The sequence below is a fragment of the Grampus griseus genome (assembly GCF_964374135.1).
Source record: "Grampus griseus genome assembly, chromosome: X".
NCBI classification, from domain to species: domain Eukaryota; kingdom Metazoa; phylum Chordata; class Mammalia; order Artiodactyla; family Delphinidae; genus Grampus; species Grampus griseus.
The window spans coordinates 29,504,781-29,519,145 of record NC_138999.1 but is presented as its reverse complement, the minus strand read 5'-3'; positions in this window follow the sequence as shown (position 1 = coordinate 29,519,145).

The following is a 14,365-nucleotide window of genomic DNA, read 5'->3' as shown; positions in this document are numbered from 1 at the left end:
CTCTTCCCATGGAGGGAGTTCTGTGTGGAACAGTGATCTCGCCGGCCACACTCTCAATTCTAAAGCAGCCAGCCGTCAGCACTCACCTTCATCTCACCCAATTTTAATTCTCTGCAGATGATTGATTACTCTCTGATATTTTTGTGTTTATTTATTATGTTTATTGTCTGTCTCCCCTTGTTAGAATAGGTGTTCTGTGAGAGCACAGTTGTCATTTGTCATCTTCAATGCCGTGTGCCCGCACATGGAACAGTTTCTGGCTGAGTTGAGGTGCCTGATAAGAACAAATGTTAGCTGCAGATACTGGTAAGGGGAAAAGGAATTGGAGAGCCAATTATCTTTTTTTTTTTCCAAACCCAATCTACAAAAATATCTTGATCTTTTAAACCAGTGGTTCCTCTTGCAATTTCTCCATCTCTTCCAGTGCTGTCTTCCAATAGTGTAAGAGAAATCATGCTGATCTGCCTTTAATGCTTTGTTTTTTATTATCCATCCATGCTTTGTGCCAGATGTTAGCTTTAGGAACTGTACTTAAATGCAAGGGGGTTTGAGGGGCAGTGCCTTAGAACTCAAATCCTCAAATCAATCTCTTCTTCCAACTTCTAGGGGAAAATCTTCACCAGAGCTTTGACCTTGTCTGAATTGGGCTCCCCTAGAAGCTGACCTTGGCACAAGGATTGGAGTGCATATAGTTTATTTGGGTGCGTGGACGGGTAGGGGAGTGGAGAAGCGATACGGGGAAGTAAAGACAGCCCAGGATGGGTCCATTATTAGTCCAGCTACCAGCAGGAGCACCTGGAACTTATTCCCACCAGTATTAACGATTAACCTCAGAATGATCCTGGCCAAGAGGAGAGGGAGCTGCGCGTTCATGCCCCCTCTACCTGTCAATCATTAAAGGCTGCCCAGGGGAGTGAGGGCAGAGGGGCAGGAGAGGTGGCAAATGTTGACTCCTAGGCACTTCCACCCAGTTTGTAGGGCAGTGTGGGTTTTGGCACCCTGAGGCAGGCTTCTGACAAAGATGTGGGTGTTACCCTTGGGAAGTCAGGCTGGGTACAGGAAAAGTCTAAGATCGGGGGGAAAGGAGCACAGAAGATCCTGATTAGCCTTTTTTTTTTAAATGAGTTTTGTTGTAGTATAATTGACACATAATAAACTGTACCTATTTATTTATTTAATGTAAACGCATGATTGATTTGGTGGCAGAAATGTTTTATTTACTCCTGTTTACATTAATACTCTTACGGATGCATCTTAATGTTTTCTGGGAACCCAAGTATCTGTAACTTGAAACTTTATCTGCCATTTTATAGAAACAAAAGAAACACTCCCAAAATATTGTCTTTGAAGTTATTGTCCATTTGTTTCAAAATGAGTTTAAAAAATTCATTTCCTTAAATATCCCAGCCTCCATTGGTAAGACAGAATCTAATGAAGTTCCCATCACTCAGCTATAACAGTCATCGGCTCATGGCTATTCTTTTTCTGTTTTTAATTTTTATTTACTTTAATTAATTAATTTATTTTTAGATTTTTTTAAAGTCTTTATTAAATTTGTTACAATATTGCTTCTTTTTTTTTTTTTTTTTTTTTTTTTTGCGGTATGTGGGCCTCTCACTGTTGTGGCCTCTCCCGTTGCGGAGCACAGACTCCGGACGCGCAGGCTCAGCGGCCATGGCTCACGGGCCCAGCCGCTCCGCGGCGTGTGGGATCTTCCCAGACCGGGGCACGAACCCGTGTCCCCTGCATCGGCAGGCGGACTCTCAACCACTGCGCCACCAGGGAAGCCCTGCTTCTGTTTTATGTTTTGGTTTTTTGGCCCCGAGGCATGTGGGATCTTAGCTCCTGACCAGGGATCGAACCTGCACCCCCCGCATTGGAAGGTGAAGTCTTAATCACTGGACCACCAGGGAAGTCCCTAATTTTTATTTAACATTGGAGTATAGTTGATGAACAATGTTGTGTTAGTTTCAGGTATACAGGAAAGTGATTCAGTTACACATATACATGTATCTATTCTTTCTCAAATTCTTTTCCCATTTAGGTTATTACAGAATATTGAGGAGAGTTCCCTGTGTTATACAGTAGGTCCTTGTTGGTTATTTATTTTAAATACGGCCGTGTGTACGTGTCAATCCCAGACTCCCAATTATCCCTGCCCCCCAACCCTTCCCCCCCTGGTAACCATAAATTCATTTTCTATGTCTGTGAGTCTGTTTCTGTTTTGTAAATAAGTTCATTTGTATCATACATTTTTTTTAGATTCTGCATATGTGATATCATATGATATTTGTCTTTCTCTGTCTGACTTACTTCACTTAGTATGATAATCTCCAGGTCCATACACGTTGCTGCAAATGGCATTATTTCATTTTTTTTAATGGTAGTAGTCCACTGTATATATATAGCACATCTTCTTTATCCATTCATCTGTTGATGGACACTTAGGTTGTTTCCATGTCTTGGCTATTGTAAATAGAGCTGCTATGAACATTGGGGTGCGTGTATCTTTTTGAAGTATGGTTTTCTCCAGATATATGCCCAGTAGTGGGATTGCTGGATCATCTGTTAACTCTATTTTTAGTTTTTTAAGGAACCTCCATACTGTTCTCCATAGTGGCTGTATCAATTTACATTCCCACCAACAGTGTAGGAGGGTCCACACCCTCTCCAGCATTTATTGTGTGTAGACTTTTTGATGATGGCCATTCTGACTGGTGTGAGGTGATATCACACCAGCGTTTTATTGTAGTATAATTGACGTATAATAAACCGTACTTATTTAAAGTGTACTACTTGATGGATTTTGACATATGTGTATATCCTTGAAACTATCACCGCAGTCAGGATTGAGCATAGCCATCACCTCCAAAAGTTTTCTCCTGCCCATCCCTAAACAACCACTGGTCAGCTTTCTGTTTTAATAATTTTCATTTTCTAGAATTGTATGGAAATGGAGTCATACAGTATTTGCTTTTGTTTTGTCTGTTTCTTTCATTCAACACGATTATTTTGACATTCATCCATATTGTTGCATGTACCAAAAGTTCGTTCCTTTTTATTGCTGAATAGTATTCTATGAATATATCACAGTTTTTTTTTATCCATTCACTAGTTGATGGATATTTGCATTGTTTCTGTTTTTGGCTATTAGGAATAATGCTATGAACATTTTCGTACAAGTCTTTGTGTGGACATAGGTTTTCATATTTCTTGATGTCACATCGATACGTTGAAATTGGCCACGATCAGAGTATTTACACTATGGAGACTGGCAAACTGTGCAAATTCAAGGCTTCTTCTCCCGAGATCCAGCTGTTAAACATTTACCACCACAGCATTAGATATACCTTAGAGTCGGAATTACTGAATCAAAGCCATCAGTATATATTGTCAAGGAAACTTTCCCAAAAGGGTGTAACTTTCTTCTTTATTTAAATACGTATATCCTTTCTGTCATTTCAAAATGTTCGACTTCCTCTAAATAAAAAATTCACGAAGTCTAAGATGCTGATCTTTCCCCAGGGTGATATTGCCATTTTTTCTCATTGTAGTAAAGATCAGGGACTTCTGAGTATTTCTGAAAGATTTAAAAAACATTTCTAGACAGGTACATGGATATATAATGCTTTAGTAACCGGGAAAAGAAGACATTAAAAAAATCAGGCCAGAAAGGTGACATAATCAACCAAGGGAGACAGGGGGAAAAGGAAACATGAGACATAGAATTCCTCTGGTACCTAGAGTTTTCTAAGTCATTGTTTATAAAGACACATATTTTCATATGGTTATAGCCCAGTGAACGTGGACCCTCTCTGCTTTACTCATTTAATATTATTTCACATCACATTTCCCCAAATGAATGTAATCATCATTTTTATTTGAACTACTTCATAATATTCTATTGTTCTTATTCCCCTATTGTTGAGCATTTGGGTTGTTTCCACTGTTTCAGCATTATAAATAGAATGTCTTCCTGCGAATTCCTTCTTTTGCCTTGTAAATGATTTTCTTGGATTAGCTTCCTTAAAGTCTTCTTTTCCCCTGTCCAGTTACTTGTTTATTTTGTTCTGTATAGATGCTGCTTTTCTTCTCTCTCCTGTTCCCAACCCTATGCTTGACAGAGTTACGTGTTCTTGCTAGGTACTGTCATAGCACCCTAAATTTCCTCCCTTACAACCTAGAACACTTCCTTTGATAGTGTTTTCCCCCCAAGTTAGATTGTAGGTTCCACAAGGGAGGGGCCATATTGTTTTTTCCTCTTTGTTAGCTCCCCGTTGCTTATAACGTAGGTGCTTAATTTGTATTGTTGATCTATCGATCTGTTTATCTATTTTACTTTCTTTCCTTTCTTCTTTGTTCAAGTCTCATTTGACATTAATTCCCAAAGGAATTAATATATGATCAACCCTTTTGTGTCCTACTCTAAACCTGCTGGCCTTGCTGTAGTTAGATAATTGCTAACCCTGAACTAAACCTCTTTTTGGCATCAGGCCCTGTCTGCTATAATCATGAGTCAAAGGTCAAGGCTAGTCAGCACTTCCCTCAGAGATGACTTAGTTACAGGTAGTACAAATTTTAAAGAATTAAATTAGGTAAACCTGCAAAATCATCTTTCTGACACTTCCAAATGCAGCCTTGTACTTCAGATGGGTGTGTCTTAGGTCAGGTTCCCAGGGAACAGGAGAGAAGTGCTGGAAGTTCATGGAGGCTTACTCTAGGGAGATAGACCTGTGGGGGACTGAAGGCAGCAGGCCTGGGTAGAAGAGACGTTGAACTGGGATGCAGACCCCTCAGCCAGCCCCATGGGGAGCTCTAGAGTTGGGGTGACCCTTCAGAGTCATCTTCAAACGGGGTGAGGGAATGGGGGCCTTGTACCCACCCCTCATTGGCCAGTGATTGAATGCGGACCACACCCAGGAATGGGGCACTGCTTTGGATGAGAAAGCGACATTCAACCAAGGGTGATTCCCAGAAAGGGACTGAGCAGTGCGCCAGCACCAGTGGACACTGCCAGCAGCTGGGAGGATGTATCCTTTAGTTCCGAAGGGGGGATCTGGGCTGACACCAGAGACCCCTGCACGGTGCAGGGGGTGGGTATGAGTCATCTCAGAGTGGAGTGCTAGCAGAATAGATGGGCAGCTGTTTGCAAGAGAACAGCGCCAAGTGACCGTCCCCATTCAAGTGAATTCCTATTGTTACCCAGGAGCTCTGAAGTTCAGAGGAGGTAATGGCTGAAATAGCCCAAGTTTGTGTGGTCTCAGGATGTTTTTAAAAGGTGCATGACAATCACCAGCCTCCTTTCCCTCGAGGTGTTTTCCCCACAGCTGTTTCCTCATTTCGGAGCCCAAGGAGACAGGGAGGCAGGACGGTGTTATGATATAGCCAGGAAGTCTGGCCTCAAGGATTGTCTCAAGACCTCCAAAGGTGCCGCGAGGTTGGGGATGGGACTGTGTTATTGGCAGATACCTGTTGCCTCACCAAACTGCCACCCTTGAAACAGTTTCAAAGGAAACGGGTGGACAGGAATCCAATTACACGAACTTATTTACAAGGCTGAATGAACTCCTGTCTGCAAAGCGCTTTGAGCAACTTGGATAGACTTCCTAAATTGTTTACCTAAAGTATTACGTCACCCTTAAGTCAATTTCCTCGAGGTAGGATGGGCTAAACAGGACCTCCATTAGAAAATAATCTTCTCATAAGCTTTTCCAACATCTAATCTGCATTATCACTAGCCATTTGATGTAAAGGTCTGCTTCCTGAGGCGAGGCCAGTATTTTTCACGTATTTTTCCTACATTTTCATTTACTGTCTTTTAAGAATGGATTATGATTTTTGCACTAAGAAATTATACCTTGGTACACACCATATTTAAATGAATACTTTTAGGCTAAAAGAATCAGTCATGGGACTTCCCTGGTGGTCCAGTGGTTAAGACTTCACCTTCCAATGCAGAGAGTGTGGGTTCGATTCCTGGTCGGGGAGCTAAGATCCCACATGCCTCGTGGCCAAAAAAACCCCCAAAACATAAAAAACAGAAGCAATATTGTAACAAATTCAATAAAGACTTTAAAAATGGTCCACATCAAAAAAATCTTAAAAAAAAAAAAAGAATCAGTCATATTTTCAATGTAAGGTAACCAGATGTCTTAATTATATGTATGTGTGTGTGTTTTAGCAAGTTTTATTTTAGAATCCCAGCTCCCTGGATACAAATAGCTCCAGTGTCCTCCAGGATCTGTGGCAAAAGAAGGCTTTGGGGGCACAAACACTGAGTCAGTTTCAGGTATGCATAGATTATTCTAATGCATAATGTCACCACAGGGGTCAATTTTTTAAAAAAGCTGGTTACAAGGAAATTGGATTCCTGTTACTCTAATGTGTAACTGATAAGAGTTTCACAATATTTGACCATTTGTGTGTGGCTTGGATTGGGGGGATGGGAGGTACGGCTTGGTAGATACAATCTAGCTCTTTCAGCTCTCAGTGCACAATAAGAGGCACTATATAAGGGCCCCTGAGAGGGGCTGATGCTGGGGTGCATGATGCTGGGGTGCATGTTTGCTGCCTTCAGGCCCACTAGGCCAGCAAGACCAACCCAGATACCTGTTACACTGAGGTTATATTTCCTATAGCCGCTCGTGGTCCTGTTTCTATATCATTCAGGTTTCTTCGTTGCAAACAACGTGTTAGTTCAAGCTAGAAAAGAGATTAGAAAGTTCACATGCTCTCCAAAGAGGCTGCAGTCTCCCAGCAGAACTGCTGTAGTGGAGACAATGCTGCCACCATGCCTTGGGGCAGGCAGCTCCCATCACATCACTCATGCGGCTCACTGGACACAACTGCTAGGAACTTGACGTTGATGCTTCTGGAGACAGCGTTTCTGCTGCTGCCCATGTCACAGGGACTCAAGCAGTGCCTGCTTCCTTGGGTCACCAACTTTATTTCTTTCATTTTAGTTTTAAAATTTTATTAGGTTTTTATTTTTTACATGTTTTTTTAAATTTTACAATCCAACACTTGGTGAAAAGGTCACCAGCTTCTGGTTCAAAGGCTGGCCTAGGTATGTCTCACTGGCGAAGACATTCTATGTCTATTCTCTGTCTGTATTCTTGTGCCCCCTGCCTCTCATGGTTTACAAACGTATCTCCCCTTCTATTTCGAGTTACTTATGGAGAAGGATGGGAGAGAGAGAGATTGTAAAACAAGAAGGCCAAATTTCAGAAAGTACACCAAAAACTATTTCACTACCTTATTGGCCCGTCAGAAAAGCAATTTTAAACTTCTGAATACCTTTTACAAACCATTAAACTTTCAGCTGTTAGATGTTTTTTCCCCCCCAAGGAATGTGTAAAACAGTCATTCTTACCCTTAGAAGAAAATTTAGCTGATTATTTATATAATTTTGCAGGAGAGATTTCTATGCATGACACCAAAGCCAGAAACCATAAAGAAAAATATTGCTAAGTTTTATTACTTCAGAAAAAAAAAACCCACCACAAACAATGTTAAAACATTTGACGAATAGGAAAACATTTGCAATTCGTATGACAGAAGACTAATGTCCTAAATATAATAAGATCTCTTACAAATCAATAAGAAAAATTTTAATAGCACAGTATAAAAATGGTCAGAGGATATGTACAAATAATTCACAAAAGAAGGAGGCAAATGGTCAGCAGTCATATGAAAAGATACTCAACCTAACTATTAATAAAAAATACAAATGAAAGCAATGAGGCATAATCTCCTGTGAGGTTGGCAGGGATAAGAAGTTGCAAACAGACCCAAGCTGATTTGGCAGTCCAGCAAATGTCAAGGTGAACATATTAAAGCTGGGTGGTGGCTATATACACCTGTCCTCCCAACCTGGCTACTGGTTGGTTTATTACTGTGAAGTTAAATATTAAACCAAATTCTCCAATTTCTCTCAAACATACAAACATTTACCAGCTAGCAAGTACAGAAGAGGAGGAAAGGTTTATTCTGTGGTAGGTGCTTCTCTCTCCCTCATAACATGACTGGCCGGTTTTGTAGATGAGTCAGGATCTGGCAGCATTAACAGGACTCTAGAGCTGGAATGCTGCTTCGGTGGAATTAGACACCTGGGCTGCAATTTTTATACCTTGTTCCCGAAAGGGTTGTAAAGCCTGTACCACATTCCTAGCCAGAGCACCACTCATCTCTCCCATAAAAACGTCTCTTTTCATTATTAAAGTTCTAGGTTACCTCCTCTGAAGGTGTTGATTCTCATTAGGGCTGCTTAACTATCTCTAAGATATTTCAAATGTCAATCCACATTCACAGTCCTAGCTTAAGCACACAGAATTACCTTGGGTGCATACAGACACAATGTCAATATAACAAATGAAAGTAAGTAGGGAGAAACAGTCATTGTAAATGGATACCTTTCTGAAAGGCAATTTGTCAACATGTATAACAATGTCAAGTGAACATCCTCTACAAACCAGTGATACTACTTGTGGCATCTTCTCCTAAGGAAGTAATTGAACACATACGCAGAGATTTGTCCATGGATGTGCGTGACTGCATCATTTCTAGTAGCGCAAGTTTGTAGACAACCAAAATTTTGTTAGTAAGATAGTGATGTAAAACAGACCAGTGGTTGCTTGGAGGCCGGAGTGGGGGCAGGGAGGAGTGGAAGGGATGGGAGGGCAGGATTACAAATGGCCAGGATGAAACTTTTGGGGTGGTGGACATATTCACCATCTTTGAGTGTGGTGACGATTTCGCGAGTGTATAGATATATTAAGGCTTCTCGAATTACATACTTTAAATATATGCAGTTTATTATATTTCAATTATACCTTAATGTGTTTAAAATAATCCTGTCAGCAGATAAAAGATAAATTATAATAATGAGGGGAAGATTTATTACGCATCTAACATGTACCTGATATTGTGCCAGCTGTTCCACAAATATCATCTCTTTTTTTATTGAAGTATAGTTGATTTACAATGTTGTGTTAGTTTCAGATCTACAGCACAGTGATTTAGTTATACATACATATATATATATATATATTCTTTTCAGCTTCTTTTCCCTTATAGGTTATTATATTGAGTAGAGTTCCCCGTGCTATACAGGAGGTCCTTGTTGGTTATCTATTTTATATATAGCAGTGTGTGTATGTTAATCCCAACCTCCTAATTTATCCCTCCCGCACCTTTCCTGTTTGATAACCATAAGTTTCTTTTCTAAGTCTGTGAGTCTGCTTTGTGAATAAGTTCATTGGTATCATTTTTTGGATTCCACATATAAGTGATATCATATTATATTTGTCTTTTCTGTTTGACTTCACTTAGTATGATAATCTCCAGGTCCATCTATGTTGTTGCAAATGGGATTATTTGATTCTTTTGTATGTGTGTACCACACTTCTTTAACAAGTCCTCTGTCAATGGACATTTAGGTTGCTTCCATGTCTTGGCTATTGTAAATAGTGTTGCAATGAACATTGGGGTGCATGTATTGTTTTGAATTACGGTTTTCTCTGGATATATGCCCAGGAGTGGGGTTGCTGGATCTTTTTCGATTCTCACCATCACCCTTTGAATTCAGAACTCTTATCATCCCCATTTCTCACAGAGGAGAAAACTGAGGTTTAAAGGATTTAAATGACTTGTTCAAAGTCACACAGCTAGAAAGTGGCTAAGAGTACGCGTCAGTAGACTATAGCCATGGACTAAATCCAGCCTGCCACCTGTTTTTGTAAATGGAGTTTTATTGGAACATAGCCACACCCACTTCCGTGCATACTGGATTGGTCTGCTATCGCATAACAATGACAGAGTTGAGTAGTTTGCAACAGAGATCGTCATATGGCCCATGTAATGGTTTTGTATGTGTCAACTTGACTAGGCCGTGGAACCTAGATATTTGGTGAAACATTCTAGATGTTTCTGGGAAGGTGCTTTTTAGATGAGATTAACATTTAAATCAGTAGGCTTTAATGAAGCAGATTACCCTCCATAGTATGAGTAGGTCTCATCCAGTGAGTTCACAGAAGAAGACTGACATCCCTGGAGGAAGAGGGAATTCTGCCAGCAGACTCCCTTCAGATTTGAACTGCAATGCTTGTGGATCTGACCCACCCTGCAGATTCTAAACTTGCCAGTCTTCATAATCGTATGAGCTAATTCTTGAAAATACCTCTTTCTTTCTCATATAGATAGGTAGGTAGGTAGATAGATAGATGATAGTTATAGATATCTATATATAGATTTACCTAGATAGATATAAATATAGAGGTCATCTATCTAAATCTGTTTAGAAAGATCTCTGTGTCTACGTATCCTGTTGGTTCTCTTCCTCTGGAGAACCCTAATACAGCCCTCAAAGCCTGCAATATTTATTTGGCCCTTTACAGAAAAAGTTTGCTAACCCTCGCCTAAGAGCCAGGATCAGAATCCAGACAGTTTAAATGTAGAGTTTACACTCTCGGTCACTACCCTACACTGTCTTGTGGAACTGGATATCCAACCAATGGAATACTCTATGGCCATTAAAAAATCATGATACCTAAGTATACTTACTGGTTTGAGGAAGTGTTCAGAATGTATTGCTAAACAAAGAAAGCAGGTTATACCTGTGTTTATGGTATTATCACATTTCTATTGGAAAAAATAAGCCTGGGAAAAGTTACAGAAATGTATACACTGTATATGATAACGGCGGTTTTCACCAGACACTGGATTATGGGTGTTTTTTACTTTTCCTTTATACCTCCTTGTATTGTCTAAATATTTCACAATGAGCATACAAGAAGAAGGAAAAGGCAACGAAGCAGTTTTCATTTTGAAAATGGAAAGAGGATGTCTAATGATTTGCATTTTATACTGCTTCAAAATTACCCCATGTTAAAACGTTCAAGTTTACAGAATGTCCTTGATGACAAAAGCTGTGTAGTAGCTACAGCCCTCTCTGTATGCCGTGCTAGTCCATTTTTTAGGCAGCAGGCAATCTGAGTGGTCTTTCAAAAGTACTCATCTGGTTGTGTTACTCCTGTGCTTCAATTCCTTCCACGATTCCTCTTTAAGGCCTGAACTGTCAGCAGTGGCACACAGGGCCTTTGTCTTTGGCCCTTGCTGCACCAGTCTTGCACTCTGTTTTGGCCACACTGATTTATCTGTAGTTCCTGAAAGCACCTTGGCTCTTATCCTGGTCTGACAAGATTAGTCTCATCATTGCCACTGAGAGCAAGAACTAGATCTTATCTTTGTTTTTTTAGTGCTTAGAACAGTACTTACTATAAGTAGGCAAAATGAATGTGGAGAATGCTGAACCTCTATTATGACTGTTAATGAGTTTCAACCTTGGTCCTGGTAGACAAGATGGCCAGAGAGGTTGACATTTAAGTCACTGAGGACTTACTCTATTAGCAATGTGCTTCAGTTGCATTTTGGGTGGGTTGATTTGGGAACCTAATCATAATATATAATATTGCGTCGATAAAAAAACGTTTTAGGTTCTTTCCCTCTGTGTCAAATACTGGCTAGATGTTCGCCAGTACGTTTCCTTTTCCTGGGTACTCAGAAAAACTATATTTCCTAGCTGTCCTTCCAGTTCGGTTGGGAAATTGTGACTGAATTCTGGCCAATGTACATATGAACAGAAATCATGTGTGCCTTTCACAAGTGTGCCTTCTGCATGTTCTCATTCACTGGTTCATGTGGCTGAACTCGAAGACTTCTGAAATGGTGGAGTTGCAAGATGGAAGGAGCCTGGTCCCTGAACTGTGATGTAGACTAGAAACAAACCTTTGTTGAATTTAGCAACTGAGATTGTAGGGTCTGTTTGTTATTTCAGCCCAACCTAGCTTCTCCTGACTGCATCATCTTTCAAAGAAACGTTTGTAACTCTACTTGTTTTTGAGTTGGGCAGGGCTTAACATGGTCACTTTAATTTGACACTGGAGAATGCAGATGTCGAAGCATATCTCCTTATTCAGCTTCTTCATTTGTATTTTCCAAATGATTTGAAAGAGAAACATGGAGTAAGATAATGACTGTTCAGTAGAAAGCAAAAAATAGTACAGAGCATAAATAACTCACAATTAGCATAACAATTCTTACTATTAATATGAATCTTTCATTTCTTCTCTGCTTAATTTTTTGAGTTTGCAAATCTGCTGTGTTTAATAGAAAGCTCCAAATATACTGCCTTTTCAATAAAAGGAGGGGTCATACAAATCTATCAGACACATGAATGTATTATGTATTTAACTTGTTGACTTATTTATATAAGGATGAAATCAAACCAGAAATCAATTAGGACCTACTGTGTGTGTTTTGTTGTATGGCACGTGCTCCTTTCAGTTGGTGGATTCAAGCTGCTTGTAGTCATGCTTGTCTGGTAAATAATCTTTGCTAAATGTGACCAGAAATATGGAATTTTTAATTGGCAGTTAATAATCCTTGGGCTGCATGTTACTCTATTAGACATCTGGCTGCCAATTCCATACAGGATCTTTTCATGACCGTCATACACTGCAGGGAACATTAATTTACTCTGAAAATCAAATTAATTGAAAAGGTCTTTTTCAAGCAAAACACATGAAAGGATATTAGCATAGTGCTTGCAATGTAATGATTTGATCCATTGTAGGGATTTTCTCTATGAAATTTCGCCTGATTCCCCCTACTTGCTTGGTATACCCTCTTTTTTTTTTTTTTTTTTTTTTTTTTTTTTTTTTGTGCGGTACGCGGGGCTCTCACTGCTGTGGCCCCTCCCCTTGCGGAGCACAGGCTCCGGATGCGCAGGCTCAGCGGCCGTGGCTCACGGGCCCAGCCGCTCCGCGGCATGTGGGATCCTCCCGGACCGGGGCACGAACCCGCGTCCCCTGCATCGGCAGGCGGACCCCAACCACTGCACTGTCAGGGAAGCCCTACCCTCCTTTTTTTAAATTAAAAAAAATTTTTATTGTAGTATAATTGCTTTACAATGCTGTGTTAGTTTGTGCCGCACAGCGAAGTGGATCAGTCACGCGCATACACATATCCCCTCCCTCTTGGACCTCCGTCCCCCCCATCCCACCCAACTGGGCCGTCACAGAGCACCGAGCTGAGCTCCCTGTGTTGTACAGCAGGTTCCCACTAGCTATCTGTTTTACACATGGCAGTGTATTTACGTCAAACCTGATCTCACAATTCATCCCACCTTCCCCTTACCACCCCCCTCCGTGTCCACACCTCCATTCTCTATGTGTCTTTCTATTCCTGCCCTGCAGATACGTTCATTTGTACCATTTTTCTAGATTCCACATACATGCTTTAATGTACGATATTCGTTTTTTTCTTTCTGACTTCTCTCTGTATGACAATGTCTAGGTCCATCCACATCTCTACAAATGACACAATTTCGTTCCTTTTTATGGCTGAGTAATATTCCATTGTATGTATGTGCCACATCTTCTTTATCCATTCGTCTGTCAATGGACACTTAGGTTGTTTCCATGTCCTGGCTATTGTAAATAGCGCTGCAATGAACATTGGGGTGCATGAGGTACACCCTCCTGTGCTACCACTTAATTTATGTGAGCCTTATATCATGACCTGTGACAATTATTTCTCACCTGGCTCCTCTAGAGACAAGGGGGCTCACACCACCCACCTTTTAACTTCATACCCTAAGTGCCTGGCCTGAAGTAGAAACCCGGTAAATGCTTATTTTATGAATGTTGATACAATTGTTTAGACTAGTGTGCTTTTAGAGTTGAAAAAGTCCCTTAAGATAAACGATTAAACACCTACTTGACAGTTACAATGTTTAACTGATTGTTATATGTAGCATGGATATAAATAAATCAGATTTTGTATAACTATATCTGGGTATTTTATACAGTTTTAGGATACTACAATTTTTTTAGGAGAAACATGGTGGGAGGGTAGGAGGTTGAGGAAAGATTTAAGGAACAATTTAACGTTGTTTAACAGTGCAAAAAGAGCCAGAATGGACAATAGGGTGCTAACTATCTTGTGACTTGGGGTGGGATGTCCTACCATGTGTGACGAAGTCCAGGCTTAGACATTCAGCCAAATAAGACAGTGAATGAGAAGCCAGAGGGTCAGAGGAAAGGAAGGTTTTGAAGCCATTTTACACTCTTGTTTTTGCTTTTACCCTGCCTACACCGCTGTCAGATAGGACCAAACTTGAAGGGGAATCTGTTCTCCTATAAACACCTCCAGAGGAAGATGAATGCACTGCACCCGGTAGTTAGTTATTTAGCCAGGGTGGTTGTTACTGAATTCTTCCTTTTATATAATCCCAAATTCTTTAAGCTATGATTTAAACTCTTTCTTTTTGTTGTTGTTCTTTCTTCAGTAGAGCTAGAGAACAACT